The sequence below is a fragment of the Saccostrea echinata genome, unplaced genomic scaffold, assembly GCF_033153115.1.
Source record: "Saccostrea echinata isolate AGI-Se365-2 ecotype Australia unplaced genomic scaffold, CSIRO_AGI_Sech_v1 ptg000042l, whole genome shotgun sequence".
NCBI lineage: Eukaryota > Metazoa > Mollusca > Bivalvia > Ostreida > Ostreidae > Saccostrea > Saccostrea echinata.
The window spans coordinates 259692-283002 of NW_026889791.1; the positions used below are offsets into that span (position 1 = coordinate 259692).

Genomic DNA, 23311 nt, shown 5'->3' on the forward strand with positions numbered 1-23311 from the left:
TTTTTCTATTTCATTGTATTCGAATATAATATTTCTCTAAAAATGAACTGCGTGGATTATTTTGAACTCATACCTTTAGCAACATGCCACACATCATAGTTATGTGTTGTGTGAGGCATGTTTTCTCTGACATGTTTTTGTATCTGAAGATGTCGGTCAGTTATAATTTTCTCTATTTTGAGGCCTTTGCTTTCAATGTTATTAATACTGCGTATAAATCCTTCCTTCTCCATATGATAGCTTCCTTGAACTTCATTGCTCTACAAAAAATTCTATTGCTGCAGGAAAAATTCGAATTTCAAATTGAAAGTTAAAATAATTGCAGAATTCTTTATTAGAATTTTTAAAACAAAAATCAAACCTGAACAAGTTGAATATCTATGACAAGCATTAGATCCATGTCTAGCATAGCATACCTGCCATATTTAGCCGAATGCCCAGGTAGTGTCAGCTCTACCATCTCCACCTATAATTAAGGGATTTCCTTGTTGGGTCTTTTGATTAAAATAATTATTCTGAAAATCCTTCCATATTGTCGAAACAGCTGGATGGAGATAGTATTTCTGGTGTTGGTGGAAGGTACTTAATGCTATGGCAGCAACATTCATATGTTCCAAGAAACGAAGCGCTTTGCTTTGTATAAGGCCTACCATAAGAGATATGATAATACATTCATTGGTAAAACATTTGTATTTAGCATAATAAAAATACATATTGTGCAAGCTAATTAAAAAGTACCTTAAAACAATATGGCTGCTGACATGGATAAATTCCATGACGGTAAAGATCCAATCATTTCTTGGCTGTTCCAAGTTCTTTGAAATCCACATATACCACAACACTGGTCAATCTTGATCATTGGGCCTGAAACTGGTCTTACTTGGCAAAGTGTGGCAGATGTACAAGTTAGACAGATTGAAAACAACTGTATCGATTGCGACTCAGATACGATGTATTTCCTGTCCATTTTTTTGTATGAATTATCATCACTACAAATGAAAGTTTGTTTTTGTATTAATTCATGTATATTTGTTTGTCCGAAATTGTACTTTATTTGGAAAAAAAAAATCTGATAAATATTTTAACTAACTGGTCAGACCCATCATCTGAAGAAATTTCAGTGGATAGAAATTCTTCAGCTGACTCTGGACAGTAGTCTGTGTCGTTGTCTTTGTCTTCATTTTCATCCTAACTGGAGGGAACATAAAGATCATCTTACTCATCCGTGCTCATACTTATCACTCTGCATGGTTTAGAATTATCTAAAAATAATATAGCGATGAATATTTAGGTTGTTGATTGTTCATATATAATATAAAATGAGAACTTTTTTTTTTCTAAAATCTTTATTCACCTCTCACTTCCTCAAGATATCTATTACACTGAACTCCAATACTGCAAACCTTCGGTATATAACTTGGAAAGTCACACTGCACAGCTGTGTAAGGAATAAGAGAAATACTTGTAATTGCAGTCTAATGGTATCTATGCACAACAAATCATAAATGTACTCACCCTTCTCACAATGTTTACTTTTTTTGTATTTTCTTGGACCTTTGATGGGGTTTCCGCCCTGTACACTGCACTCCTACAGAGCATGCTGCCTGTCAAGACATTATTTATTTTTTTAAAAAAGGTTAACAATTTAATAGGTTATTAATTTTTGTAGATAAAAAAATGATAAAAACCTCATTTGAATTTAATCCATCCTCTACGTTCTCCGCAAGTTCTTGTGTCTCCAAATTCTTTTTTTTTTCAGTGTTATGTGTGCTATTGCCCAGTTACTAAAACAGGAATTTATAATAATCATATGCTAAGTCTAGATCTTTTGTTTGCATATATTGCTATATTAATTATTCCTTGATAAACATTATTTATTCTCCAAAAAGAAATTATGCAATACCCGTAAACATTCCCTTTTCCTAAATGCTCCTCTTAGTGGTGTTGATGCAGCCAACGGTACACCTAGGTTGGGCACGTGTGTGACATCCATTTTGCTGGCATCGTGAATGGGGGCGTCTGAGGACGTCGCTGTATTAGGCAAATGAACGGTGGGCACAGCATCAGGTAGCAGACGTTTCTTCTTTATCTCAAAACCTAGAGACTGTTTGATTCTGTATTCCTCTGGGTAGCAATTTGGTGCAAAATGACGTTCACATAAGACTGAAAACCTCTTGGGCTGAGCGAAGTCTTGACGCTTTGTTTTTACAAAATTTATCCATTTTACGTTTTATTTCCTTTGGAAATTCGTGAAGTGAAATATTATCGGCATTATTTGACGTACAGCCCGCTGCTACACAATACTTGCCAGTTCTTTTCTTTTCTTTCGGCATGCCTAAGCTCTTTGTTTACCTTAGAGTCACTAATGTGACGTCACATCCGGAAATTCGTATTTTTAGACTTCGCGTTCAGGTGTGTAAAAATAGATTTTCAACGAGAACTTACCTATGCATTGGTGTTTTTACTTGAGTAAGATATCAAATTAATCAGCAAATCATTGGTTATTTGATAATGCTAATTTTGATACACGATGGATAAGTTCTTTAAACACATCTGTTTTTATACCTCTCCTTCTCGAATTAACAGCCTGGCTAATTGTTGTACTAAACCTTCTCTGTCGCCTCTACTCATACTATTTCTACTTCAGATTCTAAATTGTCTTGTTTGTGTGTGACATCAAGTTTAGTTACTTATTGATGTATCTAGTGACATCACATCTTGCAGTGCAGAACAGTGCTGATATGAAATAGACAAACCCATTTTACCCTAAGAGTAACTTTCTTGATTGCTGACATTTTCGCATTGACAATTTTCTTTCCAATTCAATAATTGGATTTATATATATTTTTTTTTACTTAATAATGGCGACTAAAAATATGAATTTTAAGTTTTACTTAAAATATTTTATGTACATTGGACTGCACTGCGTATAGAAAGAGTTATCGCGCTTGCATTATCCTTGGAAGTTTTTGGCGTTGCAAAATTAGGAGAGGCAAACGCAAGTGATTCTTGGAAATGAAAACATTCGATAAATGCCCAATGGAAATCGTGCGCGGGAAAAATCTTGACACGGTCGTTTAGAGAGCGTCGCTTTTCAGTTTCTTTCAGGACGCCGTGAAAAGCACATGTGTCTTGGATAGCTTCAAATTATTTTAAGCGATAAGGTACCACATTTTTTTCCCCATACAATTTTATTGTTTTATTTTACTAACAATCTCTTAAAGGTTAAGTAAACTTCTTAAGAGTTTTATTAATAAAATTCGGTTCCCCTGATGTGATTTGACATTTTGCTACCATTCCTTCTTCTTCTGTTTTGTCTATAGAATTTATAATTATTTTATTTAGAATTAATTTATCTTTAGAAAGTAGTGATTGTCAGCTGCATTCATTAGCATTTCGCGTTTTCTTCTATATCTATTACTTGCATATTAATAATTTCATTAAATAATATTTAAAAGTATTAAAACTTCATTTCTATTAAATTTTATTCATTTGTAAATCCTTGGATCCGCTCCTGCAGGTGCGCGAAAGCCTCATCACTACTGTAAACAAATTATTCATCACGCCGAAAATGTTCATGATTCCGCTAAACTAAGAAAGTTTACACATAGTTTTTCATCTCATAAACAACCATCAGCCCTGTCCAATGCAGAAATGCTCGAATTGAAGGGGAAATTTCAGGAATTGTTTTGCGTCAGCCATGTTTTGACGTGAACCTTACACCGCATTCTGTTATATTCTTAATATTATTGTATAGACGAAATTTGGTAAAGGACTATGTCCGCTCCATTTCTCCAGAACAGCTTAAGATATGAAAGTTAACTTTGTCAGATATCATAGATAATGACTTGTAGATGTCACCATGAATATTCTTTCCGTCGTCAATACTTCCGGTCGTCACAGAAATTGGATTAAAAAGTCGATTTTTTCTATTTCTTCGTCTTTCGAACTTCTTTTTTCTGTAATATTCATAGGGTATGTAAAGACCCCTCTTTGAAGATTTTACGTATTACCAGTTTCTTGATAGGATTAAGAAGGAATTAAATATCTTTAAATATCTTAGAATTTCCGAAAACGTAGGACCAACGTTTCTTAAACACTACAAAATATTGATTTTTCCCCCGTATATATAGTTTGCGGGGACTGCTCAGTGCTTATTCAGGTAGGAAGTGGTGTAGAGTTAACACCTTCCAGGTGATTGGGATAGGCCAGAAAAACCTTCCCGTTGCCATGGAAACGAGTTTATATTAAATAAAAACGGTTGTATATGATATGTGGGTGCATTTTATTCGCCCCTATTTTATGTCAACTGTAGAAGACATTGCCATCTTTAACCCCCCCCCCTTTTTCTCTTTTTCGCTTTTATGTTTTGCATTCTTTATAAAATGACCTTGACTTTCATATCACAAGCAACTCTTCTTGACGTTTTCAAAATTATAAGCCTTAATTCTTTCTACAAAATAATGCTAATTTACATGTTTATGTTCAAGATCCCCCCCCCCCCTTCCTCGAAGCAACCAGGTAGAATACACAGATATAAAATTCACAACTTATAAGGAACTTCTTAAGAGTTTTATTAATAAAATTCGGTTCCCCTGATGTGATTTGACATTTTGCTACCATTCCTTCTTCTTCTGTTTTGTCTATAGAATTTATAATTATTTTATTTAGAATTAATTTATCTTTAGAAAGTAGTGATTGTCAGCTGCATTCATTAGCATTTCGCGTTTTCTTCTATATCTATTACTTGCATATTAATAATTTCATTAAATAATATTTAAAAGTATTAAAACTTCATTTCTATTAAATTTTATTCATTTGTAAATCCTTGGATCCGCTCCTGCAGGTGCGCGAAAGCCTCATCACTACTGTAAACAAATTATTCATCACGCCGAAAATGTTCATGATTCCGCTAAACTAAGAAAGTTTACACATAGTTTTTCATCTCATAAACAACCATCAGCCCTGTCCAATGCAGAAATGCTCGAATTGAAGGGGAAATTTCAGGAATTGTTTTGCGTCAGCCATGTTTTGACGTGAACCTTACACCGCATTCTGTTATATTCTTAATATTATTGTATAGACGAAATTTGGTAAAGGACTATGTCCGCTCCATTTCTCCAGAACAGCTTAAGATATGAAAGTTAACTTTGTCAGATATCATAGATAATGACTTGTAGATGTCACCATGAATATTCTTTCCGTCGTCAATACTTCCGGTCGTCACAGAAATTGGATTAAAAAGTCGATTTTTTCTATTTCTTCGTCTTTCGAACTTCTTCGATAATCTATGTCGAAGCCTTTGTGGCCACGTATGTTCTACATGTGAAGGTCAAGATGACCGCACTGCTGTAACAGCGGAAGTGATAAAACATTTTGGACAGCTGAAGCCAGTCCTAGTCTATCTAAAGTGTACAAGGTTTCAGTGTTTTCTGATATAGATCATTAAATCCATAATGTAGATATAATAATAATGATTTATCATTATTTTCTTAAAATTAAATAAATATATATATGTGATAATATACATGTATATACCAATATGTAAAAATTAAATAATAATAAAAAAAGGGGGGGGGGGAAGGAGCATGTATTAGATCGAAGTATACAATTTGAAAAAAAAAAAAAAAAAAATATGTGACTTAGTATGATATGATGGTCCAGTACTGAAATTAATATAAACTATGCTTCTTGTTGATAATCAAGATATTCTTCTTACTATTTGCAATATTTATTTAATTTAATTATTTATTTATGTTTATTATTTATTTATATATTGATTTTTTTATTTTTATTTTTCCTCTCTGGGATCAACACAAGTTGTTTGTGTTTCCTGAGGACAATATGGTTCAAAACTCCTCTAACCAGGTTTTCCTCATTTGGATCAACACAAGTGGTGTGTGTTTCCCGAGGACAATATTGTATTAAAACTTCTCTAACGAGGTTTTCCTCACTGGGGTCAACACATGTTGTTTGTGTTTCCCGAGGACAACATTGTATTAAAACTCCTCTAACGAGGTTTTCCTCAATGGGATCAACACAAGTTGTTTGTGTTTTCTGAGGACAAGATATAAAACATTATATTGCGAGATTTTATTCTTTGAATTTAAACATTATTTAAGAGGAGACTGTCGTATTAGGAAAACTCTGGAGATACAAATGACATTAAACTATACATATTTATCATTATAAACCAGCTAATTTTAACATAATAATTAAAAAAAAAAATAATGATAAAAATAATATGAATGCAAAAGTACCCTATTTGAGCAACTAATTTAACCTGAAATTCCATTAAAAAGTGTTAGACAAGGTTATAAGAAACTTATGAATTTATTTTATTTATATATATAGTTTACTTTACAGATCCGGAAAAAAATATTATCTTATCATATCTCTTTTAGTTCTTATTGACCGGATGACGCAAATTAGCTCTAGCATAAAGTAATTCTTTTTACAGCATCACTTAAGAATTAGAAGTATATATTTTCAGCATATATACCATGCCTCCAAAGAGACAGTTAAGTAGGGCACGAGCAGTTCCACCCACTACTTCCCGACAAGGAAAGAAAAAACGGTTGGTAGCAGACCAAATATCGGTACCAGGTGATGTGGTTGAAGAAATCAGCAAAACCGTCACTGAAAGGGTTACAGCTTCAAAAACAACACTTATTAACGAGGTTGTTAACACTAGATGATCGATTTCGGATAATCAGGGGAGTATAGACAATGGTAACGTGCATGTATCTTCACAGTTTCCCATCTCAGATAGCACTGTCACGATGAATTCTCAGTATAGTGCATTGCCCGTCAGCACGGAGTCAAATAAAGGGACAAACAGGATTTGTCAGCACAGCAGTGCCAATAGAAGCTCTTGTGTCTAACCAAATCAAGGCCAAGATCTGGTCTAATCAGTGCATTGATTTGGTTAAACTGTTATCAAAGGAGAAAACAAAAAAAAGGGTAAGTTCTCTTTGCAAGTAGAGAATATTACTTATCAATCATATTCATAATTTGGCTTCATTTTGTTGTAATTTTTTAAGATAGATGATAGTAGCAAATTAATAATTTTATGGGTTTCTTTACCAATTATTACATGTACGTAATTAATTGCAATTATTTTCAATAATTAAAGTCACATTAGAGGCAAAGTGCAACATATCTTAGTGTTTTGTCGTTTATTAAAATTGAGAGTGAAGGCGGTTTCTTGAAATGCCGCGTATAACAATAACTGTGAGTTGGGTCCGTAGCAGTACACAGAAATATTAGAGAATGAGAAGTTCCATAAATGGGTTATTTTATTAAAAGGAATTCGCATTGGCAATTGTACATAAATATGGTTTTGTCTCTTCTCTATCAAATTTTGGATTAAGTCGAGCTCAGTTATTACTTGATTTACTCGACTTGATACAAATGGAATTCTTCCTAAAGAAGATTTAAAAAAAAAATCTAACGGACAAATCCTTTTCAAATTTAATTCAGTTAGATCGTCCTCTTCAAACTGATCGTGGCATATTGAACGTCTAGACTCTGGCGTGACATGACATCGTATGTTAGTTAAGAATAAAAAAAAACAAAAAAAAACATGTAGTTTATTCATGATTTTTAAGCATGTAATCACGGAAGGTATGGCAGAGATTGTGAGATTGAATGTTGCCATTGTGACGGTGATGAGACTTGTAATCACATGACTGGGACGTGTCCTTCCTTATGTAAACCTGGGTATCAGCAGAAAAAATGCAATAAACGTACGTTTGAACATTGGATGTTAAAAATTCTATTTATTTGTACTTAGAGTCTGAAAAATGCCAAAATCACTGACTTGTTTTTTTTTTTTTTTTTTTTTTTTTCAAAACTATGTTATACATTCAAACTATATAAAAGGCATCTGAATTACAAATGATATCATTGAAACATGATTCTCTGAATTTCTGACATAAGACCTTTCATATTCTTTTCACTTTTTCAGCCTGTTATCCTGGTTTGTATGGCAGAGAATGTAAAGAACGATGTGTTTACAGTAGAGGCAATAAACCGTGTCATCACGTGACCGGATCCTGTTCTGGATTATGTGAACCCGGATATAATTGAGATAAATGTGAAGACAGCATGTTTTCCCAACATCATGCAAATCAGAGAGAAATGATTAAATTAATGAGATAATTGCTTGCTTTTAAAATACGCAAAGTTGAACTGAGAGAAAACGGTACTTCTCCGACAGACTTTGAATAAGAGGGAAATACTCTCTTAACAAGACCGCTCCGTCTGTAACTATTTACTTGATTTATAGCTTTTGTATTTTACATTGTTTGTACTTTCATAGTTTAACTGACAATGTTTTTTTTTTTCATTTATTTTTTTTTCTTCTCTCTACAACCCGCAGTAGTCATTTCTCATCCTTGTAAATAAGCTCAAGCAAACCTAGATAAAAGTGATCTTCTTCCTGTTACATTTTACCTCCAAGTACTCCATGTAACTAGCCATCAGTCTTGAATAATGTGTTCATTTTTAAGGTTAGGATGATCATTTTGAAAATTGACATGTTCTATTTTTCGTATTAATGTTTCTTAGGGATTCAATAAAAATGATGTTATTTGATTTCATTTAAAATTTCTGAAGTCAAATGTCAAGATTTTTATGGAAAACTTTTTTTAGAAACATGTTTTTTGATGATATTTTGCTCACTTGAAAGAAGATCGTGTATCAGAACAGAATTCTGGTATATGTAAATATATGAAGACTCAACAAAAGTAGAAAGATAAATTAAGGATAGAAAACTCGTGTTTATAGATTGTGAGCTCATTATATGCATTCCAGCAGTATGATTAGAGCTTTCAATTACATGAAATACATAAAGGCATCAAAATAACCTCAACGGTTGTTACCATTTTTCTTCTAAAGTTATCGCAAAGATCGCATAAATCACAAACAACATCAACTAATTATCAGCAAATTTTAACTATTTCTTCTAAATCTGATTGCTCTCACTAGGAAAAATATCGTTGATTCTGATGCTGATTGGTTCTAGACAGTCACATGACAAGGCTTTAATCTTTATTTTGTCAAAGTCAGCGTCATGCTTACATCATATTTAAACTGTTCAGAGACCGCGTTTTATTACCTGCAGAGCACCGTCAATTATATCAAAATTTCTGAGAGTTACAGACGTCACAAAATTTACAATAGTAGAAGACTTTATTGTTGTTTCAGTGACTTAAGAAATGAAATTAAATTAGAGAATGATACCGAATTCGAAGGTTGGTGTTTATTTTAAAAGGTTTTGTTTATTTCGGTATAATAAACAAATCGCATGATTGTTCGGGAAATGTAAAGAATCAGCCAAGAAAAACCATGTCCAAAATATACGATTATTTTTTGCTGAAATTTTTTTTCATGATTCCCGAAATTCAAACAATAAATGGATTTTGTTATGATATTTTTCATAAGTTGTTTTTTTTATATCACGTCTGGTTCTTCAACTATATTTTAAAACCGCATATTTGATAACAAGTTACATCCATGTTTGTGTCTTAAATACATATGCTTGACATGAAAGCCAAAATTGTAGAAATAGAATTATTAATCACACTTCATGAGACTATTTTTTTCTCTTTTTTCCGCCAGAGTTCCATCATGGGTTCATAATTACTTCATGAAATAAGAAGATAACGAACAGTATTCAATCTCGGAAGTCTAATAAAACAATATTAATTTGGAGCAGAGCAAATATGGGCCTCAACACCTAAAGGTTGGATCAGGTGACATGGAGGAGTGAGCATCCCCTGCGACCGGTCACACCCGCCGTGTGCTCCTTGTCATGATCGGGGAAAAAAACCCGGAAAAATCCATAAACAGTTCAGTGTCTAAATAATAGCCTAACAATTAGTATGAAGAACATCAGTCAGCATTTGACTCAATGATAAGTTGTATGCGCTGACAAGGTCATTGTATCGACCATAAAACTTGCAAACTGATGACTTCAAACGAGACTGTTGATATCCTTGGTTCATCAACTTGTTTGTCAATAGCTTGCCTCGTTTCAGAAATTGTTCATATGTAGAGCATGCTCTTGCGCATCGAATCAACTGAGAGATATAAACCCAATATGCAGATGATAGGGGTATATTACAACATAAGAAAGGGAAGTTAACGATTGAACAGTTGAAGTCACCACATTTATCATAAAGCTTTGTTGTAAGGTTACCATTAACGTCTTTTTCTAGTAAAATATCTAAATATGAAACAGATGTGTCAGACTTTTGGTATATCTTATTTCAAGCTCACTGGAATATATCGGTCGACATATGAATGGAAGTAACAAGTGTTAATTGACAATACGTCGTCGATATATAGAAATGTCGAGTTGAAGGCAACATCAAGTGTTCTCTTTTTCTCATGGTGAAGTTTTTGAAGAAATTCTGCTTCATATGAATACAAAAATACATCTGCTAATAACGGGGCGCAATTGGTACCCATGGAAATTCCAACATATTTGTTGGAAGACCTGATCTCCAAAAAAACTACATAGATATTGTCAATCAGAAACTCAAGTATCTTTTTAATATCAACTTCAGAGTACTTGTGTGTACAATATGAATGCTTTTTAACAACATAATTTTGCAAATGACCAATTAAATGGTAAGTATATTAACGAGTTCCATTTTTATTGAAAAAGCAGCTGTCTATGACATCAGAAAGTCTGGATTTCAATTTATCGTGGGGAATGGTTGTATAAAGTATTGAAAAGTTGTACGCCTTGATGTCATTGATTTTATTAATATTTTGTGACTTAAAATTTTCTAAAAGTTCCTTGGCGTTTTTATGTATCCACATTTGATTTAGACCACTTCTCGAATATACTGTAATTCTGAAGTTTCTCCTTCAATACAATAAATATTTTACTGAGGAGTAAAGAAAGAGGATTGGAAGAAAATTTACTGGAACCCGCTATGTATCTTTGCTTGTAAGGATATTTTTGAAGTTTAGGAATCCAGTAAAGGTATGGTAATTCAAATTCATTTTGATTGTTGGGAGTATTAAAAATATCTAAAACGGACATTTGATTTTGCAGAATTTCCTCCTAAGGTAGGAAGCTATGGGTGTAATTTGCACCTGAAGAATTAAATCCTAGTTCCTCTAAAGTACAATTCAAATAATGAGCCTTACAGCAAAGACTATGTTGTTACCAGCTTTGTCAGCTTGGACCAGTACGTACTGATCATGTAATTTATCTAATTCCTTTTTCACTTCTGAATTATTAAGGACAGAAGGATAAATAGTTTTCATACAGCCCCTTAATGAGAGATTTCAACATCCATTTGATGCTCTTAATCCATTCTGACAAAGTGTCAGGGTCTTCCTTTGCGTTTTTGATCCATTAAATGGCGTAATCTTCAACAGAATTCAAAATATTTATAGAATAACGACGCCAGTTGAAAGAAGGAGGTTCTGAAATCTTGGCCTTTTTAAAATAGGGGATTTAATGTCGTCATTAAACTATGTTTATATCACCAGTTAGGACATGTCCAGCAGGACTATAGTTGTAGGGTGAAACACATGAACACGTAGGAGGATTATGTATGTTCGATACTTAGGCATTGTAAAGTTTTTTTTTTTTTAATTAAGAAGTTTGGAAGCAGTAGTCGATGTATATTTATAAGAAAAACAAGGTGTGGTTTTCAGCTTGAAATATGGTGGAATACAAGACTGGACCCTTCTGTGATTAAGAATATTACTAATATTAATTGCGTCGAATCATAATGTTTATATATATTTGAAATCATTGTTTGTTATGAAAGGAGAAAAATTTGAATGAAGCAAACAGAGCAATTCATATAATCAAAACAATCAAATATCCCACATACTAATACATTTCTGATCTGCTTAGTTATACATGCACATTGAAGACTGAAGTTAACATAACTCATGTCACAAACTTAGATTTGAAAATATTTTCGGTGCATGAACAATAACCTTTGTAACTCCTATGAAAGTTTGATCAGATTTTCAGTATTCGTTAGGATTTTATGTTTTTGTACATGAATTTATAATTCGATTTTAGCGGAGCGTTGGTGTTTCATCACATTTTTGCTTAAAAGAAAAAAAAAGATCAAATTATTTATATTCAAAGCAGTACACTACGAGGAGATATTTTTATAGTTTAAATCTGTACCACTATTTCGTTGGCTTCAGCAATAAAAAAAAAATATTTCATTTAATACTCGTAAAAAAACATCTTAAACTGTTTTTATGATCCTTTCCTGTACTTTCAAACAAACCACATACCTGTTATATTTAAAACCATACGATATCCTTCCATAGCTATGCATACGTGACATAATTCAAGTTAAAACAGCTTTAGGTTATTGTTAAAAATTTACTTCCTGGATTCAAATCATCCCGTATCAAACGGAATGAATAGTGAAATTCGACTGTATTTTTGTCTTTTTGGAGTACTATTGACCGAAAGAATTATTTCTGCTTATGGTAAGATTTATTTGCATTCATATAATGTTTTTCTCTCTCTCATTAGAAACAGCATTAATCAGAAACCTACATTTCAATCATCTACAGTGAAGTCCTAAGTTTCATTAAAATAACTTTGACTTCCTGTTAAATCCAACGGTTTTTTTTTACTGATGCTGAATTTGTTTCTTTTAAAAGAAGACAATCAGTCGGGATTCTCATTTGTATTGCCATAATGCACCTCATCTTAAAAAATAAAAGTTATTTTGATATTCACATTCATATAATACACCACATCTTCAAAAAAATACTGTGATATTCATTTTCTTTCGCTCCGTGATCGGATGTTCGTGGGTTCCAGCCCAGACCGCGACTGACCTAAGTCGATAAAAAATATATATATAGCTACTGTTCCTTCGTCATGTGAAGTGAAAGTTGCGGATGGATCATCCTTCGGATGAGACTTTAAAAACCGAGGCACAGTGTCACGACAGGGGTTGACACGATAAAGATCCCTTACTGCTCAATTGCTCTGAATGCCGAGCAAAGGTCTAAATTTAAAGCCATTCAGCGGTATATTGTGACGTCTCTATATAAGTGAAAAATGCTCGAACAGTACGTAAAACAACATACAATTAATCAGCTAATCAATCAAAAAAATTGTGATATCCACATAATTGACCACATCTTCAAATAAATATTGTCATATTCACAATCATATCATGCACCTTTTCTTCAAATACAAAACATCTTAAAGATATACAACAACCAACCCCTGGAAAAATTTCGTTTCCTTACGTTTTCATATTTTTTTATTCTAAACAAGACAATGTATAATGTATACTTGAAAATACATGTCAGCTATCACACTAGATCAGAGAGTTCTTGAGCTCATTTTCGCCAGAACAGAAAAAGGTTAACATGATATTTAAGAGATATTTAAGGTATGACCATATGTTCCTAGCATATCTGATTTTGTATCTTTTTAATATACAAATAATATAATTATTAATAGCTTGTTATTTCTAAACTGTTTTCAAAATATCTCAAAAGACATATCAGGAATTTAAGCGATATCGAAAAGAAACACCATCGATATCATCAGGTATGTAGCACAAATACTGGTAATGTATCTCACTTTTTCATGAGAAAACCCGTGAAAGTAGCAATACTTTAATTACACTGTATTCGTTCTTGAGAAAAATGTATTGAGGAACGTCTAGTTTAAACGTAAGTGACTGGGCCTCTGGCATAAAGGAAAGTTTATGTAAATCAACCAACAAAAATGTGTAGAAGACAATTTTACGCTTGAAAATATTTTTTTTTCATTTAAACTCCTTCACGATTTTTTACAGAATAACAAATGATTAAAAAAAAAAAAACTACCTCAGAAATGCATGTACTAAGCACACATTCCCCCGACCCTCTAGTTTTTTTTTTTTTTTTTTTTTTTTTTTGTTTCTTCTCATGTGAGTGCAAAGAAGGACAAGTGCATATGTTTATCTGCACAATTGTCTAGGCCATCATTTTCTTCATAACCTTCTAGAAGTGCTAGAGGGAGAGAGAAAGAAATATTGGAAAGATAAAAAAAATTAAGGAAATTTATATCTTGTTAAAAAATTCTTAAGTTGCTTAAAGGAAAAAAAGCGCTTTGGTAAAATAAAATAATAGGTTAAATTAAATGTCAACTGGTGCCTGTAAATAAAAATTTGGAATGTATGTGTCTGCATGTCAGCTTGCCATTGCTATACACATTTATCAAGAAGGCGATTTTTGTTTTATTAAAAAAAATATAAATTAAAAAACCCACCATGTTTTCCTGTAAATATACGTATATGTCGTATTGCTCATCATTCCCATGCATAAAATTAGTGTTAAATTTTACTTCAGGTTTAATGATGAATTTGTAATAGCTATCGCCTGTGCTCAGATGTGCAACCGTAAGATAATTAAGGCAAACATATTTTATTTCATTATTATCTCTATTTGCTTTATTTATGTATTTATCTGAGTGTGTTTCTGAATTGAGTATATAATTTTAATTTTAAAAATACAGAATAAACGACATACACGAAAAATAATCGTACTTAAAACTTAGAGGAATAGAAAGAACTTGTTGTGATTAACATTTTTTTAGCAAAGTTAGTAATGACAAGCATTATTGCTAGATCATAATTTCTCTACAAAATAGTTAAGAAATTTAAATTTTGTAGATAAACACCGTGTTCTGATGGTTGTAAATATTGTTTCCCTTATAAGGGTTTGACGAATCATTGACAAGAAGCTTGAGATCATGTAAGATATATGCATTTATTTCCTTTGAAAATAAAAAAAGAAGCATTTATGAGAAAAATGGACTACCAGCGAATTCCCTACCCCGTCCCTACCTACACCCATTTTGTGATCCGAAAAAAAAAACTAAATTCGACGCAATCGTTTGACAGTCCCTTTATCATGACATGCATATTCATTTTGTATTACATTTTCTTGTCACAGGTATTTAATTATATGTACCTTTTTTTCCGATCAACAGCCAGTCGTTCCACACCAGTAAGGAAACTTGTATAATTATAATTCCATATATCGGTTCATGTATGGATCAGATCTCATAAGTAATTAAAAAAAGAAGAAAGAGAAAACTTCCTATCATCCTAAGTTTCAGCGCTGTATTAATATTAATACCATTTGAGACGACAACTCCAAGGTTTAGTCTTACGGACTGAACTTTGTGTTATTTTATTCCTTAAGGCGATAAAAATATCTGTCTTTTTATGTTAGATATCCATGTACAATGTGGTTAAATGAAAAGCTTTCATATTTACTAAAATTCTCTATACATCTCACCAAATATAGTTACATACATGTATGTAGCATATTATGTAATTTTGAAAATAAGTTTGTTCAGATTATCAAATATTTTTTTTTAGAACACTTCACTTACAAATAAAATATCATACAGTGGAACTTATTAGAACAATAAAAGATATAAAATACCCCCTGTTTGGATGATTTTTTCCAAGAATACATTCATTTTATTAAAAAAAAAAATATATTACTGGCCATAATACTGTTGTTACATGTTTTCATAATGCAATGTTGTCTGTTAGTGAAGATGAATGCAATTGCTTGGGAAAACAAAATTGTAGTGGATAAAACTAAGATTTACCACGACGGTATTCTTTTAATCTAATAACAGAAAACATGGCAATTAACAAGACTGCCTGACAGCAGTATCCGTATCCTGGCCACATTGGGAGCGGATAAAGCAGTGGATGGCCGGTTGTCAGACGGGTCACATCGTGGAGGACAATGTACGATATTTGCCAATAATAAAACAACTGCAATCTGGTGGGTGGATTTAGGACGAGTGCTCAGTATTCATCATATAACTATCTACTACAGGACGTACAATATTCCATGGGGACCGTAAAAAAATCTAGTTCAAATTTAGTAATATATTTTATCATTGTTTTAATTTCCTTTTTTTTTTTCAAAATTCTGTTTACTCCTCATAGAAGAATGTCACCGGTTACTAAATTGGCTATTAACTGCAGTAGTACATGCATCTTTGAAAATAGTTTTTTTTTTTCTTTCTCTTTGCTTAAAACATGTAAAATATTTAAATAAAGAAAAAAATTCGATGAGTTATCAATGCTGAATTCTCAAATATGTGACAGACTACTTATTCTTATTTGTCCATTCTGTTTTTGTGTAAACATCTTAGAATAAAGCAAGTTTACCTACTATATGGTCTTTATTGATTTTAGATATTGTATTAACTCAGTTTAAGGACTTTTGCTAAGTGGATTGATTGTATGTTCTTTTCACCCCTGCATGTAGAGATATCACCTATTTCAGGTGAAGTGCCTCGGCTTTTAAACCATAGATATATGAAATAATTCTAATTTGGTGGCAAAATTTTGTCTATTAAAAATAAAAGTGTAGTGTGCCAAGTAATGAAATTAATATTCTTCTGATATTAGTCTCTTTGTCTCATTTGTCTTGTCTTCATGTTATTAGATTCTAATTCTCTACAAACGTCATCGTGAATTCAAGGATTTTCTCACAAAAATCTTATCTAAGACATGAAAATGAAATTGTTAAACAAGTATCTTGTTCAATTTGTTAAGCTAATAAAGATCCCAAACTTATTTGCATACTTGAAACGTTTTTTTTTTAATAATACTGAATACTGTTCGTTATCTTCATATTTCACACCTATATTATTGAATTTTAATACCATTTCTCCAGATTCAAGCAATGATTACACAGCTCGATTCCTTGGTTTCTCTATTTACATATCGAACACAACTAACAAAGATGAAGGAATTTTATGTTTTAAAGACACAAACTACACCAGAGCTACAATACCGGACAATGTAACGATAGATTGTGTAAAACATGGACAGTACGTCATTTACTACAATGAGAGACGCCCAGGAGTTACCTACCCTGGGGGATATTCCATGTACGCCTTCAACTGTCTATGTGAAGTTGAAGTTTATGGTAAGAAGTAGACAAGGAAAATTCGCCCAAGCAGTGTTATATTTACGTACTGCACTTATTAAATGGAACATTTTTTTTAAAGTTAAAAATAGATGTTTTATGAGAATGAAATACCATACAAATACACGTACAGAGAGAAGGTTTATCTTAATTTCCTTTTGGTAGATAACATTATCGTTTATTGTATTAGTTTGCAGTTGAATATAAAATGTTTTAAATATTTTAAGAAAACAAAACCCATTTAATACCAATTTCTTGCAAGAAAAAAATATTATAAGAGGGTAATCTTTTATCGATGTTAACACATGAATAGGGATGCTTTTGAAATTTGTACTTATGAGACACAACCTTCTTAAACTAATCTTCTTCAAAACCTCATGTATCATAAAAAAAATTTTAATGTTCTGGAATTGAAGCAATACAATTTTCAAACACATATTAGTGATATCGATAAAAAACACTACCCCAAATTTTATTATTTCATTCTCCAGCAGTACATCTCGATGACAGACTATTATTATCCAATGTACACAATTTTGACTTTCCTATTCTTTTTCCTTGTTAAATTGTGATACGTTTTTATTAAAACAAAAAAGGATAATGATGATGACGATAATGATGATCGACGTCATTAATATTACTTTTACATATTCAGTGAGGAGAAGAAATTTTAATCCTTTAAAGAGCAAGAGCCACTTAGGGCCTTTTTTGGCCCTGAGAATTTCTGAAAAATCGAAACTGCTCAGTTTTGGTTGAAAATGCAGTATTTATAACTTGGACCCTTGTTGACCGTATATCTATTGAACATGACGTAATTTTTCTCTCTAGTCAATGTATTATTACGTCATAAAATGCGTCATTTTTCCATATCCAGTAAATTCCCTTGCAAATAGCCAAAAGTTGAGGTACTTTTTAATATTTCATATAGAGCACCCCCTCTGATCCAAAATATGCAATAACATAATGAAGGATCTGTTTCTGAAGATTACAAAACATGTTTTAATTTTTGGATCGTGGGCTGTGATCATATTTTAACTCCTTGCTGAAGGAAGTCATATACGCATGTTTTTTTGTTTTTTTTTTTTTTTTTTTTTTTTTTTTTTTTTTTTTTTTTTTGCAAAATTCAAGACCATTGCATTTTCTCAAAGCCTGCTTTCCAATACCTGGATTTTCGAAAAGAAATTTTGTTAAAAGAAAAGAAAGGACTTAGTCTCTACTTTATTTTGACATATGAAATGGGACAGAGAGTGATAGTCAAATAATTGATATAAGGATAGGGCCATTTTATGCATAAAATGAACCTAGCTCTTTAAAAACGATACCGTAAAATGTATGTACAGGGATAATTTAGTTTTCCATTATCATCACTTGATTTTTAGGATGTCCTTCCTCAGAGTTTTATGGAAAAAAAAATGTGACTTACCGTGTCCACTAAACTGTCAAGAGGGTCATTGTAACATGGTAAGTGGATCTTGTCTGGGGTGTATTACAGGTTTTAAAGGTCCACGATGTGAGGAACGTACGTATATATATTCCTTCTGAGAAAGAGAAAGAAGAGTGATATATTTAGAGAAAGAAAGGAATTTGAATTCATCATTTTGTTTTCTTGCGTAACAATTTCAATTTCCTTTAAAGTCCTTCTTAATAACTTATAGCTATAAGTTAATAAACTTGATTTTAACCTATATAATGATTTCTGTTCTGACTGTAAAGATAATTAAACGTAAATATTATTAGTCAGATTATTGATTTGATATAACTAAAGAAACTGACACATTACTGTCATATTATTCCCGTTTTTGTTTCTTAATTTTTTTTTAAAAACAAATATTGGCATTGTTTATGTTCAAATTTATTATAATTTAATGATTACTTCCTGGGTTTTTTGATTTTCAGAATGTGATAATAATAGATATGGCTTTGAGTGTAACCTCACCTGTGGTAACTGTAGCAATGAAGAACAATGTAATCATGTGAAAGGAAGTTGTCCAAACTGATGTGATGTCGGTGCTCAAGGAGATACATGTGACAAACGTGAGATAGATCTTTTTTATTCCGACTCATTCTTTTACATACACTTTCAACAGAAATGGTCTCTTTTTCCAATACCGGTTTTAAAAGTAAATATGAAAACGTAATTATAGTGTGGCACGAACTTGTGTAAAAGACATTATAAACGTGATATTTCTGGACCAAAATGTAATAAATGAGGTACAAAAAAAAAAAAAAAAAAAAAAAAAAAACTTTAGTGAACATTTGTTTCATGATTGTATCTTGGCGTTATGGGTTTCCTATAGTCTAACAACAACCACGGTCTGAATTGATTCCCAGTTTTGTCAATGATTTTCAAATCCTATTAGTTTTTAATATTAAAAATCGCCGACAATAAATTGACATAAAGTCGTCATCATATGCATTTTCTAGCTATAAATGAAATGGATACTGTATTTGACGAATCAAAACCAGCGTCATATGTTTCTGATAGTTTGATTCTCGGTATGTTTCTTTACTAAAGTATGATGAACAACTGCATGGAGCAATAATAATAAAAAAAAAAAAAAAAAAAAATATTTGATTGTAAAAGATATATTTAATATATTTAGTCAGGTACACATATCTTAAATTTGCATTTATACACCTAAGAATGAAATTCTACTAAATATTCACTAATATTGAGTATATTCACATACAATGTTGACATAAACATTTCTTTTTAAATTGCAATTATGTTTGGTAGCTGTCATCTATTTACTGCATGCGCAGCACAGTTAAGGCTGCAATAAGGAGGCGGGGCCTACGGGAAATGGGAAATGCGGGAAATACGGGAAATGCTTACTATGACATCACACAAAAATATATGTTCTTCAAATTACCACAAAATGAAATGATTTGCTATTTTAAACTGTTGGATAGCTTTAAACTACATTAATACTTACTATTGCATGTATTTTTGTCGTTGGTTAAATCCTACACAGCAATATATAAACAATTCACCGATCGCAATGCACTTGTCAATGTGACGTCATATCGCAACATCTGACGCAGTTTGTATGCAGTGAGAGGCGGATCAAGATATATTTCATACAATGAAAAATGTACTTTGTAATTAAATAAAATGTATTAGCAGATATATAAAAGGCCATTAACTTGGATGCGATGTCTATTTTATGATTTTATTCATAAACTTCCCGTATATTTCCTAGACAAGCGATACTGCGGTATATTTGAATGCAGATTCATTGAAGGGTAATAGAATGGTCGTAATAAATCGATATATTGCAAGGGCATACCCTAAATGAATTATGAAAAGCTTTTACACATAAACTCAAGAGGTATGAAGATATTTGAAAAGTGCTGCGAACCTGATGAAATCTTGCAAATGAGTTAATTATATCTATATTTAATGTACTTGACGAGCAAAATATTCAACATGCGGTCTAACAAACGTAATTTTAGCAATTATATAGTAGAATCTATATAGGTTCGCAGCACTTTTCACAAACTACAAAGAGTGGTGAAAATAATTATAAACTAACATGAGATTTTTAACATGGTTATGCCCTTGCAATATTGGAATTTATAGATGTCCTCAATACTGCAGGTATATTTGCTAAAATCACGTGGCTGCCACATTACGTCACAAGTCTAGGTAAGAAATCTAATCGTCCCCAACATGTAGTTTTCAACTACATTACATTTGTCCGATAATGATGATGCTATTAGTTTCTTGGTCTTTTAGTTGGTGTTTTATTCACATTTTTTGTTTTGTTTTGTTTTTGTTTGTTTGTTGTGTAACGTCCCTCTCGAGAATTTTTCACTCATATAGAAACACCACCCTTTGCTGGTAGAAGGCTGGGAATTTATACCTATACTAGGCACTCAGGGCCATTGAACAGTGAGGGATTTTTTCTGTGCCAACACCTACTGCGACACGGTACCTCGGTTTAGTCATTCTCATCCGAAGGACCGGTCTCCAGGTCCCGCAGTGGATTCGAACCCTAGACATAAGGATCAGCTCCTTGTTCCGCGACTCTAGAGCAGACGCTCTTACACACGCTCTAACCACGGCGCCACGCGGGCGACCACAGTTTTGTAGTTTTAGAATTAAATGTGTTAATATTTTTTTTTTTTTAGCAATCTTGCTTAAATATTCTTTCATTTTTCCAAGTGTTTCATCTTCAGTTACAGCTTTCCCTCCAATTACATGACTGATGTTACTTCTCTTCTTTTTTTAAGATTTCAATTCTATTTTGAACGTCTCCACCTTTCTTTGAAAAGAAATCTTCATCAATAGATGGATAACTATCTCCAGTGCAGTCAGTTTGTTTCTCTTTGCAAGTAGTGTCTGTTTTGATGTTGCAAGCTCATTTCCCTCAGTGGCCTTTCTTTCTTTGGTTTCAATTTTGGAATTATCTCCCATTTCAGTTTGGTAGAGGAAGGGACAGAACAAAAAGAAAAACGTTGTTTTAGTCCAGTCTATTAGATCTAATGAAATGTGGCTACTATGACCATCACAAAGGCAAGTATAGCCTCAGATGGATTTCGACCTTGAACATACTTTAGAAATTGGTTGTTCATATTTGAAGGAAAAACGTACTTCAGAATTTGACCATCCACTAGGTGTCATTGTTCCGTCAGCAGCAGCAGATTTCCTTTTTGAAAATCCCGCCATTATCCGCCGACGTGGAAAAACAAAGCATGGGGGGGGGGGGGGGGATTTGATTTCCTAGTGCATTCCCGAAACCAATTACTGTAATTGTTTTGATCTTTTCTGACATAACTACTTGAGGATGGTATCCTTTTCTTGCAGCTATATTAGGGGGCTTGCTCTGTATTCATTCCTTTTTCATCGATGTTATATATCAAATGGGGCTTATCCTTTAAGATATATTTTTCAAGAATTGATTTGATGTCACGGAAGTGATACTGTAAACCCATTGCAAGCATAAGCATTTTTCATCCAAACAATTCTACAGGTGAATGGCATAATGTTACCATGGTGAATACTTCTGTCCTTGTATAACCATAACCAATAGAAACTAATTCTTTCAAATGGTTTGCAAGTTTGACTTCCTCATACTGAGACAGGAAAAGCTCCGATCATGATCTTGTACGGTTAACCCTATTGTCAACACGGTCTCTGAGATTTGTTAAGGGAACAGCATGTTCCTTAGCTACCCTGTATACAGGGACTCCATCTTGTTTCACTACGCAGTACAGTTAAGGTGACAAATGGAAATATAGGCGAATTTTTTGTATAGAAAATACTTTCTTTACAAGGATGGGCGATTCTTCTTAGGACTTTACTATTATCGGACAAATGTAATGTGGTTGAAAACTACATGTTTGGGACGATTAGATTTCTTATCTAGACTTGTGACGTAATGTGGCAGTCACGTGATTTTGACAAATATACCTGCAGTATTGAGGTCATCTATAAATTCCAATATTGCAAGGGCATAACCAAGTTAAAAATCTAAGTTTAATTTATAATATTTTTCAACACTCTTTGTAGTTTGTGAAAAGAACTGCGAACCTATTTAGATTCTACTATATAATTACTAAAATTACGTTTGTTAGACTGTATGTTGAATATTTTGCTGGTCAATTAAATTAAATATAGATATAATTAATTCATTTACAAGATTTCACCAGGTTCGCAGCACTTTTCAAATACCTTCATACCTCTTGAGTTTATGTGTAAAAGCTTGTCATACTTCATTGAGGGTATGCCCTTGCAACATATCGATTCATTTCGACCCTTCTGTTAGCCTTCAATGTATCTGCCTACAAATATACGACAGTATCGCTTGTCTAGGAAAGTACGGGAAGTATATGAATAAAATCATAAAACAGACATCGCATCCAAGTTAATGGCCTCTTATATATCTGCAAATATATTTTATTTAATTACAAAATACATTTTTCATTGTATAAAATATAACTTTATCCGCCTCTCACTGCATACAAACTGTGTCAAATTTTACGATATGACGTCACATTGACAAGTGCATTGCGATCAATGAATTGTTTATATATTGCTATGTGGGATTTAACCAACGACAAAAATACATGCAATAGTAAGTATTGATTTAGTTTAAAGCTATCCAAGAGTTTAAAATAGCAAATCCTTTCTTTTTGTGGTAATTTGAAGAACAACTCATTTTGTGTGATGTCATAGTAAGCATTTCCCGTAAAGACTAGGCCCCGCCTCCTTATTGCAGCCTTAACTGTGCTGCGTGACTTATACGCCCTGAAAAGTGCAGGTGAGGAATAACAACGTTTTCTTTTATTTGTCACTGCCTAAAATATTTAAAAATGACGTTATTCAAAACATCTC

The 23311-nt window shown here is 32.5% G+C and overlaps 1 long non-coding RNA gene and 2 pseudogenes across 1 annotated transcript; 2 read left to right on the forward strand and 1 right to left on the reverse strand.

The window, feature by feature from the left end:
- LOC133201110 (protein draper-like) overlaps nucleotides 1–8595 on the forward strand; it is a 255372-nt pseudogene extending 246777 nt beyond the window's left edge.
- Nucleotides 67–1509, reverse strand: LOC133201117 (uncharacterized). Its single transcript, XR_009723046.1, has 5 exons — nucleotides 1355–1509; nucleotides 1091–1262; nucleotides 739–989; nucleotides 362–646; nucleotides 67–260 (listed from the first exon to the last, which is right to left on the reverse strand). It is a non-coding gene; the product is annotated as an uncharacterized LOC133201117 (long non-coding RNA).
- A 6460-nt stretch (nucleotides 8596–15055) lies between the features above and the next one.
- LOC133200999 (uncharacterized) lies at nucleotides 15056–18999 on the forward strand (annotated as a pseudogene).
- Nucleotides 19000–23311: the final 4312 nt, after the last annotated feature.